The sequence below is a fragment of the Populus nigra genome, chromosome 3 (genome assembly GCF_951802175.1).
Source record: "Populus nigra chromosome 3, ddPopNigr1.1, whole genome shotgun sequence".
In the NCBI taxonomy this organism is placed as follows: Eukaryota; Viridiplantae; Streptophyta; class Magnoliopsida; order Malpighiales; family Salicaceae; genus Populus; species Populus nigra.
In genome coordinates, this window is record NC_084854.1 from 16538915 (window position 1) to 16552466 (window position 13552).

Below are 13552 nucleotides of genomic sequence, written 5' to 3' on the forward strand. Positions count from 1 at the left end.
CCAAGTTAACTCGTATAATAAAAAATTCAATTTCTTAATCAAGTCAACCCTGGTAAAATTTAATAACTATAATTTTAGGATGCATAGGCTAGGGAATGTATGTTGGCTGGTAAGGTGTAGAGAGTACATAATTATTTAAATTTAATTTCTAATAAATTCAATATTGAAAGATAAAACTGGAAAAATTAATTAAAAAACATAAAAAAAAAATTATCATAGTCAACCTAGGTTAACCTGTTAATCTCGCAACCCGAATTATAAGACCGGGATGACCCATTAAAAGTAAAATTGCAATAAATCATGAAACTCAATTCTCAATCAATCCAGTGTTAAAAGATGAAATTAAAAAAAAAACTAATTAAAAAAAAACACAAAAAACAACCCGAATCAACCAAGATTAATTTGCCAAACTCGTGACTCAAGTCATGAGATGGGAATAACCTTATAAAAAAATAAATTGAAACATATCAGAAAACTTAATTCTCAATCAACTCAATGTTAAATAATAAAAATAAAAGGAAAAAAAAGAGTCAATTAGAAAAAATGAGAAAAAATGTCAAGTCAATCGAATTAACCCATCAAACTTCAAGTCAGGGTCATGTAGGATAATCTCATAAGAAATAAATTGAAAAATATTATAAGGCACAATCTAAAAAAAAATATAATGTTGAAGAATATAATTGAAGTTAAAAAAAACATAGATTAGAAGAAAAAAAGATATTATTCCAATTAATAGTGTAATGTGAGGAGGGGTACAATCCTTTATTTGTTTTGTAAACTAGACTAGGAACCTATGTTACGCCGCGAGCGGATTTAATTTTTTTTAACAAAAAAAAGGGATGGTTGGATGATGTTAGTGTTTTTAAACAAGTAAGAAAAACTCAACACCGTGTCATTAACTTGACTATATCCAATAAAATTAGTTATTTAATAATTTGATTTAAATCGAAAATAATAATAGAAAACAAACCGTAAAAAAACACATGAAAATAATTAACTAAAAAAATGAGTCATTGATATCATACCTATAAGAAAAAGAAAGAAAATATCGTTGGAAACTCACCGCCACTCCACCATGAACATCACCCACAACCAAAATATTTTGCTGATATGGTTCAAACTTCATAGCACAAGAATGCAAGACAACATAGAAAGAAGTCGCATAGTTTGCTAGAGCAATACCTTGGAAAAGCAAACAGAACAAAACACAATAAATTTAGTTTTTATCTATATTTAATCAATCAATTCTTTTTAATTCATGAAAAAAAATTATTTTGAGAAAATATATTTAACAAAGAAAAAAAAAATAGAAAGACCTAGATAACCCAAACAAATAAAAAAACAAAGGATGTAGAAAGCATATAAAGAAAAACACAAAGCTCAATCTCTGATAAAATAAATATTGAAGAATAAAATTGAAATGACATTATTTTAAAAGAATGATTAAAAAAAAAGCAATGCCTAACAAATGTCCTTAAGTCGGGTTAGTTTTCCAAACTACAACCCGTGAAATTTCAAAATGAGCTTAACCAAGAAGGTCAAATCCAAATCAACTATGCTAAAGGAAGGAATTGAGTGTAAGAAAATACCAAACTAAAAAACTTAGCAAAGCAAAAAAAACAATAATAAAAAGAATGAAGATAAAATTTAATAGGAAAGAAAATGATCTAGGGTGAGATTGCCAAAAAAAAATTAAATTATCTTAGATGACATAAATAGCAATTAAAAGAATGAGGATCAAATCTGACAAATTTTTAAAAAATAAAGATGAAATTAAAACAAATTTTGATTTTCATAAGTTGTTACAAATAAAATAAATATCAACAAAAAGATCAGAGACTAAATTGAAAATAAAAAGAAGAAAAAAATCAAATAAGAATGAAATTGTAATAAATTTTGATTTTCAAAAGTTATTTGAAATAAAACAAATATCAACCAAAAAAACAAGGACTAAGTCAAAACAAATAAAAGCTAAGGGGCTGATTTGAAAAATTATAGGGCAGGGCTAAAAAATCCAGGGAGATAGAGGAAAGAAAGAAGAAGAAGAAAATGGCATCTGAAGCCAAACTGAAAATCTGTTTTTTACACGTGCCACCATTACATGGAGAATACACCGAGATGAATCTAAAGACATCTCATAATAGTATTTTTGGTTGTCAGAATCAGCCATACATGTTTTTTAAAGACTGTGAAGTAGATGACACGCTAACGCGATGGGCACACGTTTGTGAATTTTTTTTAAATACCTTTAATTTATTAGAAGACAAAAATAACACTCACTTTACTCAATAATAACAACAAAATCAATAGTGCAGTAACAAAAATGCTCTCGGATCCAAAGCATAAAAAAAACTCCCCAAGGTCAAGGAGGTATTTTAACTGTGCAGATAAAAAGGATAAGATCAAAACACCACTCTTTTGCGGTCAAAATATTTTGTATATAATGATAAATTGGTTATTTTATTGTATATTTTATAATTAAAAATGCAAGTCTACCTCTTAGTACACCCAATAATGTATTAATCTTAAGTATATTTATGATAATTTACTGTGCAATTTAAAAGGTAAATATCTATTATGCCCTCGGGTAAATTAAAAATAACAAAATTCTCCAATAGCGAAGACAACCTTACCATTAACCATTAACCTCAAGCTTTTTTTTTAGGGCAAGAAGGTAAATTTATTATTTCCATCCATGGTGAAATATGACGAGAGCAACAATGAATTCACCACTCCTTTTTAAGTTTTATTTCTTAATGTGTGAAATAAAATGTTTAATCATTGAAATATATTTAACATAACAGAACACAAATTATTTCACACCCCTTAGCTGGAAAAAAAAAAGAAAAAAGAAAAAAGAAAAAAAAAAAGAAGAACTAAAATAGAGACCCTTTTGTATGGAAATGATGACAACCAAGTTCCATTATCCACTAACTCAATTCAACCTCTCAATCATGGCAATGGGCAATTTCGTTTTAATTTAAAATAAACATTAGCTTATTATATGGTCAAGTTCTTCCCTCATCGTTGCAACTTGCAATATTTAGTCCCCGATTGGTCCTCTTGTTAGTGTCAAGATAAATAAATGTGTACGAAAGTGATAATGAAAATGACCCGTATAAAAATTAAATAATTTTTTAATTATTATTTTTATTAAAAATTAAATTTTTTATATTTTTAAATTATTTTAATATAATAATATCAAAATTAATTTTTAAAAAATAAAAAAAATATTATTTTAATACATTTCTAAAATAAAATAATTATTAAAAAACCGAAACATATCACGGGAGAGAAGGGAGTAGCCAGCAGATAGAATGAAAAGGAAGGGAGGGAGGCATGTCGGGAAAGAAAATGGTGGCCTGCTCTCGGGTAACTGATGAGGAAGGTGGTGATGATGGCAGGTTTCGATTCACCTCCTTTTTCTTAAAGAAGGGAATCGTTGGGCAGACAGAAGAAGAAGGGGGGGAGGAAGTGGTGTCAGAGAAGAAAAACTCGAAGGTGAAGGTCTTGAACTGGCACCAATGATGACGAGCATGATAATGCTGGTAGCTGTACTTCTGAGATGGAGTAAAGGCTTCCGAATAAAAAAAAAGGTTTAATTTTTTTTAATGGGTTTTGATAGAGGAAATTAAACAGGTGGCGCCGAAGAATTTTTTCCTCATGCTTGCTTTCTGAATTCTGAATGGTGATCTTATTGTTTTTATCTTTCCCGCCCTTTAGGTGAGGTGTAAGTCTGTGGGGTTCGTTTAGATGCATTATGTCTATGCTGGGAACCTTCCTCTAGGCAGGTACTGCTAGGCTCGGTGTGTGGTTTCATCGAATTCTTATTCCATTACCTCTATGTTTTTTCTTCCTTTTTTACGGCAATCATCTTAGTTTGGTTGTGTTGTTATCTTATACTTGTTTTAGATTTGGTTTTGCTTGCATAGTTGCATTGATTCTTAATTTATATTGATATCTGGTTTATGGGCTTGGTTTGTTTGCTGTGTTGTCATGGTGATTGTTGCATCGTTTGGAGACTGACATGTCCGAGTTTTTCCTCTCTGTTTGTCTTGCCACTTAGATGTCCTTCAGATTTCATTTCTGTTTTGTTGTTTTATTTTTTGGCTCTTTTTAGGGGGGTGTGATCTCAGGAACCATAAAAAAAGAAGATTTTTTTGGATCGAGTTTTGAACTGTTAGTTGGGAATTTGTTATTGGAGGTGGTGTTTGTTGTTTTCTTGGTTTTAATGAATTAAAGCGTGCAGAGATGATCTCAGGTATCCCTTTGTAAGTTAGTCTGTTATGATTCTTTTTCTGATGGATGAACATTTACGCTTGCTCAGCTGGTGACTGATCCCATGCTGTTTTCAACTTCATTTCATGATCCCGGATGATTCATAGTATCTGTGTATGCTGCCAGCTGCTTGGTTTTTTTTTTTTTTTATCTGTTATTTTAGGTCCATACCGTTGCGCCGGGTTGCATGTGCATTTTGTTTCTTCGCTGGATTTTTGCAAGTCTTTAGCCAGCCCCCTGCCATTCTTCTGCCTATATATGTCTTCATTGAACATGGAAGATTCTTTTTGCTGCATGTTTTTTCATTGTTGCTTTATATAATGTTTAGTTTTGGCTCTTTCTTATCTGTGATTGTCAAGTTTTCGCCTTAAGTTTAGCTGTTTTGCTTTCATCTTTTTCTCCGCTGCTTCTCTTCTTCGGTTATTGGCCTTTGATTTATGCACCTCTTTCCTTCCTTGCATCTTTTCTGTTTTTCAATCTCTCATTGTTGTTTTTTGGTTTTGTGAATGGTTATCTATAGTACATGTTAGTCAGTCTTTGTTGGCAGATGCATTCTTGCTGAGATTGGTTTTAGGATCGTCTATTCTTCGACTCGCTCAACCCCCCAGGTTTGCGCTTGCAATTAGGATTTCGTATTCTTCGACTCGAAGAATCACAATCACTGATGAAGTAGTTATGTGCATGCTGTTCTTTGCTGACCATCACCTATGTGGTGAAAACTGAAAGGGGGGATAGTTTAATTAGTTAGAGATCATTCTAGGAGCTGAAAGAAAACAAAAATCAGACTCGGAGCTCAGGTTGGCGTGAGCTTAGTGGTGAATGACTTTCCGGAGCTTTATTCTTTCTCCTACTTTGAAACTTATTTGCTACTGATGTCCATCCCTTTGTTTAGTCGGTCATGAGCTGGGATTGCTGCAGCATGCATTTTTAGGCCATCCCTGTCTTTCAAAGGGGTTAGTCGGCACACAATCTCTGCCCTGGTGAAAAAGCATTATAGCTACTGCAGAGCATGCTGTCCCTTTTAAGAAACAGGTAATACAAAATAAAAGGTGTGTGAAGAGGATGAAGGAGACATCAAGGAGGAGGGTATATGTCTAAGAGTGGGAAGTCTGCGGTACCTTTTTTCTGTCTTTGATCCAACTTTCCTGCCATTTTTCTTAGTCCGAAGTTGGAAGTCCACAATCCCTTTTTCTGGAGAAGATTTTGGTTTGGTTGCTTTATCATCCGTGATTTATTTCATCTTCAAATTACAGGTAAAATGTGACAGATTCCGCGTTCTTCTGTTGTTTTTAGTTCTGTTTCTGCCTTATTTGTTTCTAGCATGATTCTCAAGCTCTGCTGCTGCTGCAATCCTCTTGCCCTTCTTCCTTGATGTAAAATAAAATAAAACTAATAGCGCTTGCAGATATTTTTTTTTCTTTATAAATTAACTTCTAATCGACCTATGATTTTATATCTTATATAAAAATCATTAAAATATATGGAATATATAATATTTAGGACATTCCATTAAATTCCTTTCGGTTTAATAAATAAGATCATGATAATTTTTTATTTTTTTATCTTAGCAAATGCTTTTTACGGCACTTCATATTATTTAATTTCTTAAATTTTAATTATAATTTATTATAATTAAATACATAAGATAATACTTCAGATTTCATCTCATTAATGGTCATTTCATTATCATAAAATAAAATAAAATAAATAAAAAATTAAGAGTCCCTAACGGAGCGGATCATATATATTAATTTACATTTTTCTCTCAAATTTACAATTCCAACTTGGGTTAGTGTTGACTTTTTTTATATATATATTTATTATAATAAATGCATGATTTTTTTAATACACAATTAAAAAGTTCTTTCTTCGACACCGGCACTTTTATTTTTCTACGGTGAATAAAGAAAGTTAATTCGGCTTGCTGTGTATCACGTGCCAACTAACTAGTTTTACAACTCAGAGTGTGTTTGGTATTGCGATAGCTATTGTGGTTATAGTTTAAAAAAAGTTGTTTTATAAAAAGTATTTTTAGTTGAGGTTGGTTTGAAAAAATAGGTGTTTAGTTAAAACTGTGGTTGAAATTGAGGTTGAAGAAAAGATAGTTTAATGTGTTTGGTTAAAAATGCTTTTGAAATTGAGGTTATAAAATAATTTTTTAAAAAATATATTAATATTGATGGTTTTAAATTTAAATATTGTAAAATTAATTACTCTTATTACATCATGAAAAAAATAATATTTTATATAAAATATTTTTTATTATTCCATTAAACTATTTATAATTCCATTACGTTCAAAATTCATCCGATAAGAATTACAGTTTTCATAACTTTTTGAGCATGTAATAAAATTAAATAAAATATTATCAGATATAAAATTGATATTACTGTGCGCGTGAATTTAATTTACTCTGTACTAGTTTTTCGAGAAAAAAATATTGTTCACATCTCGAATGAATTTAATTCTCTAAACTAGTTTTTTTTTTTAAAAATTAATACAATTAACACACTTAAAAAAAAACTTGCGAGCAATGCAAGTAAATTGCACTGTTCACGTGAACAGTGCAGTGAATTGCACTGTCCGCAAGTTTTTAATCTGCTACAGTGCATGCAAAGCAGGTTTTCGTAGCTTTTCTTTTCCAGCGTTTTAAACGCAAAAAACACGTGGACCCCATGCACAGTAAAGTGATTTTTGTTATTACCAAACGATTGCGGACTGTGTTTTAAATAAAACGTAGCCGCAGCTGCGTAGACAAACGCTCTCTTAATAGGGACGGTGAGGTATCTTCTGAAGAGTTGTTTGTGTTGGATTAATTTATGTGTCCATGCAACCTTGGAGATGAAGACAATATTAATTTTTCCTTTTTCTTTTCTGTTTTGTCGTTGATACATTCTTTGTTAGCTTCAAGACCTTGGTTGTTTTTATCTTGCAAAAAAGTTTTTTTTTAATTAATATTTTTTTAGTATTTTCATATTATTTTGATATGATGATATAAAATATAAATTTTTATACATTCTTTATATAAATTTTCCTCCATGATTTTCTATTTTCTTAACTGTGAAAACATTTTACCCCTTCAATTGATATTTTTAGCTTCACGTGTATTGGTGTCTGATCGAATCCAATTTATTATTTCAGAAAATCATTATCGTTCCGACACTCGTCCATCCGATGTCGGAAAATCTTTTCAAAACTGACTCTTTTAATAGATAACACACAAGTTTCCAAAAAATGAAAACCTTTTCAAAATAATATATATTAAAAAAACTAAATAAATTCAATCTGTTACTGTGATTATAAATACAAAAAATTATGAGTTCATGTTGAGTAAATATGATTTTGATCTTGTTAAAAAAACTAATTAAGCTTGTAATTAGGTATAGAAATGTTTATTTTTTATAGGATATATTCATCATTGCAAAATTAATTGAGAAAAAAAATGGGTCGGACATGTTTTTTGTTACAATATAATAACTATTTTGCTTTTAAAAACAAAAAAGGAGGGAGGAGCTCTTTAATCTTTTTTTAAAAATAAACAATAGAGTTCCGGCCATACCCTTATAAGAGAAAAGGAAAAATATACATTGATAGAGGAGTGTCTCCATATTTTTTTTAAAAAAAAACAATAAAATGATGGAATTAACCTTGTAATAAAAAACAACAAAGGCTATTTGTGAGCGTGTTTTAGTCTTTTTTATTGGTTTCGTTAATTTTTGGTTTTTATTATGGCCAACTTGGTAATTTTAAGTTTTTTAATTTTTTTAAAAGCTGTTGACACACGCTTTAATGTATCATGGTCTCCGCGCCATTCAAGTGGTGATTGAGAGGTAGTGTGGCGGCCAAAGTCCTACTTTTGCCATGGCTTTGTGAGCAACACGTCATCATCTTTTCAGCGGTATAGTGTGTGTTTATGGAGGATTTCTAGTTAGGTAGCAGTGAAGGTTTTTTTTTCTCTCTCTTTTCTCTTTCATTTCCTAGAAAACACGTGTTTGAACTTCCATATAAACATTGCGTTCTCTAATTTATAATCTTATTGATTTTGGTCCTTCTTTTAATTACTGTTTATTTGGCTTTTGATTCCTTTTAAGTTTGGATTTTTTTTTCAATTTTGTTCTTGGGCTTTTTATTCGATTTGATTTTATATCTGATTTGATCCCTCTACTTTTAATTGCTCTATTTCTATGCTTTATACCTTTATTTATTTTATTTTTTCAATTTCATCTCTTTTAATTTTATCACATTTGTTTTTTCAATTCAATTTTTATCTTCATTTTTTTTATTGCTATATTATTATTCTTTTCTTGATTTATCTTTTTTTCAAATTTATCTCTCAACATTTGATTTCATTTGATTTCTTTATCTAGTTTTAATTCTCATTCTTTCAATAACTTTTTTTTTTATTCTTTTCTTAGTTTTTTGTTTTTCAATTTAGCCCATAATTATTTTATTTCATTTTCTTATACCATGTTTGGTTTTTATCCAATATTGTCTAGTCCATTCAAGTTGTAGTTCTTGCACATAAAATTAATGTGATTCTATGCATCCACAACTATTATAGTTGTTGGATCAAATTCCTTATTTGATAGCTTTGATGTTTTTTCAGTCAAGAATTTTACCAAGTCTAAGGTAATCAGATAAAATAACATCTTTTTTTACTATCTCTTGAATTTCAATCAATTGAAGTTTTTAAGTTTCTCACTATGCACCATAAAAAGTGATGGTGAACCATAAAAAGTGATGGTGAAATTTTATATACCGAAGTAGTATTTGCCAAAGAAATAATAGTCATGGTAATCATTTCTTAAGTTGAAGTCGTGATATATTTATAAATAAACAACAACCAAAAGTTTATAATTACAATTTGGCGAATCAAATACAAGTATGAAACAAATATATACAACAACCACAAGATGCTAAACAAACTAACAAACAAGTGTCTTATCAATTAAAGATTATATAAATCACTATTTAACATTTTTAATTCAAAAGACAACCATACATCATATCAATATAATATGTCTATAGATTAATAAAATTGCTTGAACATACCAAACTAAATAAAAAGTTGAAGTTAACTTAAAATTAGAGATGAAAAAAAAACTAGTGGTAGATAACTAGATGTATAACTAAACAATTAATTAAGTAGTGAGTACCAAATTTTTTCTAACATAAAAAAGCATGCTTAAACAATGGTAATGTTCTAAAAGAAGCAAAAAACCCAAGACTAAGGTCATTAACTTGACTAAATCTAATAAATTCAATTAATTTAATAATATGATAAATAAAAAAAATATCAATAATTAACTATAAAAAATAAGCTGTCAATATCATAACTAATAAGAGAAAAAACAAAATATCATCGAAGAAAAAAAAACTAAATTTTACAAAGAATGGCAAATGAAAAAACCAGATATAACCCAAGTCATTTTCAAAATTAGTGAAAATCTTAAAGAAAGTAAATAAAAAATAAAGTCCAATCTCCAATTAAATAAATTATAAAAGATGAAATTGAAAAGGCTTGAGCTTAAAAAAGAAAAATAATCAAGCAAAATCAGATAGATCTCTCAAACTAAGGTTAATTTTCTAAACTCGAAACTGGTGAAATTCTAGACCTAGTTTCAATTAAGAAGCTCAATTCCTAACAAATTTAATATTGAGAGATGAAATTGAAAGAAAAAAAAAGAAGAAAAAAAAACAAAGTCAACTAGGATGAATTTCCTAAACTTAAGTTGATCCTCTAAACTCACAAGTCATGAAATCCTTTATCTGGGTTCAACTAAGAAACTCAATTTCCAACTAATTTAATGTTGAGTGATGAAATCAGAAAAAAAAAAGAGAAAAAAATCAAGCAAACTCAAATGAATCTTCTAAACTCAGGTTAATCTTCCAAACTAACAACCATGAAGTCTTAGACCCGAGTTCAATCAAGAAACTCAATTCTCATTAAACTTAATATTGAGAGATAAAATTAAAACAAAATATCAATTTAAAAAAAGTTATTGAAGTAAAAAACATAGTAATTAAAAGAATGATAATCAAATTTGATAAGAAAAAACTGAAGAGGGATGAAATCATTAAAAAAATTAAAATTTACAAGCTATCTAAAATAAAAAAAATAACAATTAAAAAAATGATGATCAAATCTGATAAATATAAAAAATTAAAGGAGGATAAAATTAAAAAAAAATTATAATTTTTTTTCAAATAAAACAATAACAACCAAATACAAAGGAAAAACAAATTGAGAGGCTACTTTGTAAATCTGGAGGGTTAAGCATGAAAATTGAGGAGGGAAGAGAAAATAAAAAAAATAAAAAAAAGATTATCAACTCCAAACCGAAGGTTAGGAAGTAACACGTGTCACCTAAGGTGGAAAGGGTAGTTGAGAAGATTCCACCTCATGCGCCGCCTAAAAACGATAGAGTGGTTGACGCATTATTGCTTGCAATGCACACAACAATCATTTTTTTATTTATTAAAACATCAAATTATCCTTCAGTCAAATTAATTATAATTAAAAAAATGATGATTAATACATAAAAAAAGCTCTTGAATGCCAATTAAATAATTTATGCTTTTAAGGGTAATTTTGTTATTTTATTATGTAAAAAAAAGCAAAAATACAAAAAAAATCCTAGGGCTCTTGTTAAATAAATTTTGTTTTAAAAGATAATTTAATCATTTTATTGTGCTATAAAAATGTGAAAAAATCAAGTTGTCCTTGATCAATATGATAATAACTAATGAACTTTGCAAAAAGATTGTATTACCCTTTTTACTGCGGTAATATGGTATTAACTACTATACTATAACAATTAGGATATTTCCCACCTCTTTCATTGTTCAAATGAACAATGAAAGTGGTGTATTTTTTTATTGAATTATTTTTTTCAATCATATAATTAAATATTTGCTTGATTTTGATATGATTTTTATAATTTATTTCAATTTACTTTTTATGAAGTTATCGTAATCTCAAACAAACATTTTGATTTTTGATTGATGCTAAATTTTATAAATATCTATTTTTGTTATCATATCATTAAATAAGAAATAGTTATAAAAAAGTTATTGAACCTAGTGAAGTTTAAGATCTGGATCGCAAGTTTAGTAAGTTAATTCGTGAAATTTTGATTGATCTAATTTTTTATCTTGAAATTATTTTTAAAACCAAACTATAATTTTTATTAGCCATTTAAATTGTTATCGAATTCATTAAACCAACTAAGCCATATCTAGGCAACTTCCATTCGTATTAATTTTAAACCTCAACTAGATAATAAATCTAATAAAAAAAATTAAAGGTTGATCTACATTATCTAGTTTAATAACAGTGCTAGTAATTAACTGTACCAGGTTTTCTATGTGCAATAATAATTTGCTTCTTCATGTTTTTTTTTTAATCCAATGGTTCAAATTAATGCTTGTTCAAGTCTGATAAACACTACGTCAAGATTAGAACGCTACACGTCACCGAGGGAGGAAAGTAGATCAAGGGTGGTGTGTTTTTGTGGCTGAATTCGTGTTTTGTAATTATTTTATTTTATTTTATTTAAATTTAATTTTTTATATATTTAAATTGTTTTATATATTAATGTTAAAAATAATTTTTTAAAAAAATTAAAAAAATATTATTTTTATATAATTTTTTTTAAAAACAATTATTTTACTCTCGATACTGCCTAACATTCGAAAGGTGTGATCATTTTTGATTGACAAATTTTAGGCGAGAAGTGGCCTTCGTCTTCTCTTTTAGCTTCTCTGTTACATTGTCTTCTGACACGTAGCCACTACTTCTAGAAACCCTCTCTGGCAATAATGTGATATTCTCAAAATGTAAGGATATTTAGCCAATACTTCTGACACGTAGGCACAAGAGAACTTTTTAGTTTTCGCCTCCCCTCCCCTCATTCCTCGCAGGCTTTGCCTTTTTCCCTTTTCATTATTATTATTATTATTATTATCATCATTATTATAATGAAATTTTTATTTTTTATTTTTTATTTTTATATATTCATTGGATTGACTTATAAGACTTTAAACTAGTGAGAATAAGCTCGAAATCAGGAGTTAAAAATTAAATAAGGTCAGAATAACTCTTTATTTTTGCAGCGATAGTCAATTTATCGACTTTTCTACTTTACTAACAACCTAGCCGTTAACATTATATATATAATATATGGATTTCTTTTACAGTCCACAACCAATAGGCAGACAGATAGAGAGATTTATTAAATATTATCTTATCACGTGGATGATTTTTAAATATACAAGATTTATTATGTTTTTATAATAATTCAAAATAAAATTATAAAGAGACATGAAAGGAAATGAGATAGGAGGCTCCCACGTGTCAAGCAAGATGGTTTTTTTTTTAATCAGATAATAATCATAATATTCTGTGTATCCAAATGAAGGATGTACATGAATAGAAGAAAAGAAAGAAACATTTTTGTTTTTATCATTAACTTTTATTTCGGCTCTTTGATAAAAAAACAAAAAAAACAAAAATCAATCCTTTAACCAAGAAAGTTTTGTTTGATTTTACGATCGGAAAGTGTTATTATTTTAAATTAATATTTTTAAATTATTTTAATATAATGATATTAAAAATAAAAAAATATTATTTTAATATATTTTTAAATAAAAATACTTTAAAAAATAACAATTACAGTAAATTTTGTAATATTATATATATAAAGAAGGACAGAGTCTCTGGGGCAACGATAGTGGATGTAGAGAATTTACAAGATGGCCATTGGCTTGAAAGACCTTGTCGAGAGTTTCAGAATTTGTAAAGATGTGCAAATGTTTGGAGAAAGAGAGAGTTTATTTTTGTGATTAAAAAATGTTTTTAATTTTTTAATTTTAAATTATTTTTTTATTTTTTTAAATATATTAATGTAAAAATTAATTTTTAAAAATAAAAATATTATTTTAATATATTTCTAAAAAATAAATTATAAAAAATAATTGCTACAAGATTCCTCCCTCCTGTTGTAAACGCATGAATGAAAGCAAGCAGAAGCGAAGGGAACTAGCATTTGTTAAGTTTCAATCACAATGAAATCTTGTATCACCAGTAATCATAAGCCAAAACAACTTGAAATTAACACCTTCGAATATTATTGATTCACGTCTCCATTTTATTTTATTTCTTTATATTTTGTAAAAAAACTCAGGATCGGCTCCCGATTTCAGGGTCAACTCCTCTATATAAAAACTCTATATACGTACGAGGCTTCAGTTCTTGAACAAGCAAGCAGACGAA

General features: G+C 28.2%; 1 long non-coding RNA gene across 1 annotated transcript; it reads left to right on the forward strand.

Annotated features, from left to right (window-relative positions):
• Window positions 1-3217: 3217 nt before the first annotated feature.
• LOC133688212 (uncharacterized) lies at window positions 3218-3895 on the forward strand. Its single transcript, XR_009841118.1, has 2 exons — window positions 3218-3596; window positions 3724-3895. It is a non-coding gene; the product is annotated as an uncharacterized LOC133688212 (long non-coding RNA).
• Window positions 3896-13552: the final 9657 nt, after the last annotated feature.